Source organism: Lepisma saccharinum, chromosome 5 (assembly GCF_977018435.1).
Source record: "Lepisma saccharinum chromosome 5, izLepSacc3.1, whole genome shotgun sequence".
NCBI lineage: Eukaryota > Metazoa > Arthropoda > Insecta > Zygentoma > Lepismatidae > Lepisma > Lepisma saccharinum.
Genome location: NC_139233.1, coordinates 10,572,895 through 10,577,098, shown reverse-complemented (window position 1 = coordinate 10,577,098; position 4,204 = coordinate 10,572,895). Strand labels below are relative to the sequence as shown.

At 41.1% G+C, this 4,204-nt stretch overlaps 1 long non-coding RNA gene across 1 annotated transcript; it reads left to right on the top strand.

Annotated features, from left to right (window-relative positions):
* LOC145988209 (uncharacterized) lies at positions 1-3,797 on the top strand. Its single transcript, XR_014441713.1, has 2 exons — positions 1-138; positions 3,413-3,797. It is a non-coding gene; the product is annotated as an uncharacterized LOC145988209 (long non-coding RNA).
* The last annotated feature ends 407 nt before the right edge of the window (positions 3,798-4,204 follow it).

The following is a 4,204-nucleotide window of genomic DNA, read 5'->3' as shown; positions in this document are numbered from 1 at the left end:
CTGCAATATGCTACGTGTGTTCCAAAAGCGAGGATAGCGATAGATGCGTGAAGGATCCGAAGGAACTAGGGAAAATTGACACGTGCCGTCACAATACGTGTATCGTAGTGATGAAATTGAAGAAAGACAATGATAAAGGTAAGTGAAATAAATCTACGACCAAGATCGTAGTACTAAGCGTGAGGATAAATGAGCAACTATTTACGAGTTACTGCGATAGTTTTATTATTTTACATAAATATTAAAGTGTTGAGAGATGCTTGCCATCGAATACAGACTTAAAACACAAATAAACAAATGCAAATATAAATTAATATTATATGAAAAATAGAAATTGTGAACATTGGGCATTTATATTTCTTTTTGAATTTTCGCAATACTAATGGCAAGATAATAAATAATCACTGATTGTGACCAAATAATTATGTTCCAGCATTATGTCATACTTTATACACTCCTTCGGGCAATAAAATACTATCACAAATTTTCTGTAGTAGACAGTGCATGTTAAAAAAAATCCTCAAGTTATGGAGTATATGTTTTCCGTAATAATCACAATAAAAACATTTTAATCCTGTAGGCATTGTCAATGGCGTTGATATTGTCAAGCATAAGGAACATTTTCCAAATAATGGATCGATACTATAAACTCGGTCTGATACATGCACAACAAATTGCCATTGTTAAATTGACACCACACAAAAATTGAAATCTAATATCGGGAATTTTAATATCGGCTCATCACATCTGTCACGTACAAATCTCATTGCTATGGATTCCTAAATACAATTTGTATTAATAAGCACGAATACACCTTATTTCTGTTACTTTTTTTTTTATCACGCAGCGAACAACAAAATGCACAACGAACACTTAAAAACCACAGACAAAGAACGATTTTCCTTAGCAAACTCGCAGATTATCTTCGCATGACCAAACGTTCGGTCTGACTGGCTGTTACCGCAGCACTAGCAGAGAGGCAAGTTGCAATTAGAACACAGTGCAGTCGCCAAATCCAATTTGACAGTCATCATTTCCATCCTGGGAGTCAGTTCAGCGAGTAGGAAATCCAATCCAAACAAATGTGATTCGACCTTTAGCAACATTCGGAGCCTACCATTAAATGTGGACTCCACATATATTTTAAACGCACCAGTCAGGAACGTATCACGCTACCCTGCTTTTCAGTTCTTACGTCGTCCGCTCTAGAAGCTGGCAGGGGAAGTGGGGAGCGGGGAACGTGCCGCTGACCAACCAGAGAACAGTCCACCTAGCGGTGGAGCCGAGAGTTACGCAGTTGCGGGAGGATGCTGCAGCGCTAACTTCGTTCTGCACGTTGCTGTGTTGCCAATTCACCGCGTTGCTGATGGTATTTTGCCCCAGTGTTGATTCCTGTTTGTTATGAGCGGGATGTAGGAATAACATACGTGGAAGTAATTGTTGTCGCGTCGTGTATTACCTAACTGCATTGTTTCTTCGATAAACGTGTATGTGGCATGTGATGTGACGTTTATTTGTACTCTCGTTGTTCCATAGGAGGCTTTGTGCTTATTAACGCAGTAAGCATAGGCGCCGACTCCATGGGGCTTGGGGGGCTCGAGACCCCCCAATGTTAACGATGGGGGCAGAGCCCCCAAATAATTTTGCTTAAGAGTTCTAATGTATTATTTTGCTTCTCTTGTCAAGTTTACTCTGAATTGTGCCACATGAACTTAACTTTAAATACACATTTGAAATGTTCTAGACTGGACCATCACCTTTGGGAGGCTGAGACCGCTAAACCATCAACTTAGGGCGGGCTGTGACCAGAGAAAACAAAACACATGACATATTACTATATACTAAGTATATAATTATGAGTATTGTTAAAATTTTTACTAAAAAAAGAGTTTCAAAAGACGATGTGCATGAACTAGGGTAGTGGATGGGATGTTCGGGCTACAAATGGCTCTCACATGACATTCAAAACGAGATCATTGATATATTAGGAAGATCTGTTTTGCGCTCCTTGGTAGCAGATATTAAAAGTCGAGAATATTTTGCTATTATGGTTGACGAAACTTGTGACATATCCATCCGTTGACAATCAATATTCTGCATTCGAACTGTGAATAAAAAAATTGATATTTTTGAGGAATTCATGGGCTTTTATGAGATTCCGAACACTGAGGCCAAAACTTAAAGGGAGAGAGTGAGTCATTGATTAATTTATTTCAGTGATCAGAGCCCCCCCTAATAATTTTGACAAGTCGGCGCCCCTGGCAGTAAGTATCGTACGATGGCGAACAGGAAAGAGGGTAGTTTATAGCCAAGGCAGGAAAATAATCAATAGGGTTCATGGATATTATCAAAAAGAAGCAGAAAACAGTGGTCCCTTGGTAAGTGTGCACAAAGTGCAACAGAGTGTGTTGGAAGCTTTTGGAGTGAGTACGCGAACTGTGCAGCGTATTGTTAGGGAAGGCAAAGACAGTCTTGAGGCGTCGGGTTCCACGTCATTTGAATCACCGCGCAAACGAATCAAAAGGAACAGTATCACAAAGACAATCGACGGTTGCGATAAAGATATAACAAGAAGAATTATCCTCGGGTATTATGTAAAGGGCGAATATCCAACACTGAACAAGTTTTCGTTGATTTGCATACACAAATAAGCTTTCAGTGGGGAGTTTCGTCGTTGTGGAGGATACTGAAGTATATGGGGTTCAAGTACAAAAAGAGCAACGACGGTAGACGATTTCTGATGGAGAGAGCCGATATAGTTACAGCCAGAGTAACGTTTTTGCGAAAAATGGATCTTCTAAAAAATAAGGAACCTTTGCCCTATATAGGTATTTCATTTAGATGAAACGTACATACATCAGAATTACGCTCCAACGAAAAAGTGGCAAAATAAAGAGGGTACATGGGGTTTAAAAGTGCCCGTGGGTAAAGATGGGCGCATTATTGTTTGTCACGTAGGTTCCAGTCACACTGGTTTTCTACAGTAATGTAAATTAGTTTTCAGTGGTTTTTGCAGTTTTTAGATCCGCTTGACGAAAGGAACATCAAAGACGCAGTGATTGTAATGGACAATGCTAGCTACCATTCGGTACAGTTGGAAAGAATTCCTACAACGTATACACTTGATATCGTACACTTATCGGTATTCTACTGACCACAAGATGGGGATAATACGCATTCTCAGGCCATACGCGAACAATGGGACGTCTGTATTTCATGGTTCTTTCGATTTCAACTCACCTTTCCCGCTACTCTGACATGGCAACGCTGCAGTCTCTCTCTCTAACCGGCCTGTCTCGTTGAGCTGGATAGGTCGTTTCCCCGCTCTCCACTTCCCCTGCCAGCTTCTAGAGCGCACGCCGTAACAACTGAAAAGAGCTATAGTGGTTGACAACATTAAATATAATTTCAGAGATGGTGGACCTGCGTCGGGACTGTAGCCCTTTCCAAGACTGGCTGGTCGGAACTCTTCAGGGAGAGGAGCATAAATTCGTCGTGACGTCGTGCTGCCGGGATACGTGCAACTCCGGCTCTGGGGAACCGTCCGAAGATTATGACTACTAGCTCCTGGCAACACTGAGAGTTTGTTCTCAAGATGTAAGGGCAGAGATCAAAAATTAATTCCTCTGAATCCTGATGGCGCAACAGTCATTTGTGAATCGAACGATCTATTGTTGTGCGGAAGTAGAAAGCAACTTGGTTAGACAGAAAACGAAATATCTTTTCGTTCCTTCGCCGGTAGTTCATTGTCAGTAAATCGCGTTTTTGTGAAATGAAATAAATGTTTATTATTTCGATGTGTTTCTATTAATGTTATCATACGTCACTAAACGCACCCAGATCAGGATTCGAACCTGAAATTTTCAGTTGCGTGGTCAAGAGTCTCCGCTCACGGCGCACAGAAATTACCCACAAAGCGAAATGTCGAACATACATACCATGATAGAAAGATTGAAGGTAACATTCAATTTTTTCCATTGCAAGGATCATGATTGCAGTGTTGCCAGAATTTGATACATTCTCTTGCACGCCAAATTAAAAAAAAAACAAAAAAAACCCTGTCAATTTCGAACACTGTTTCGGTGTGGGAAAAGGCGGAGTGGGTGGACGAACCTTTTCCCTGCGGAGACGGCGCACAACGGAATTCCCCAAGGTACCAGGAGTGCATAGCGGAGGAAACGAAATGTTTCGCTCCGAGCAACAA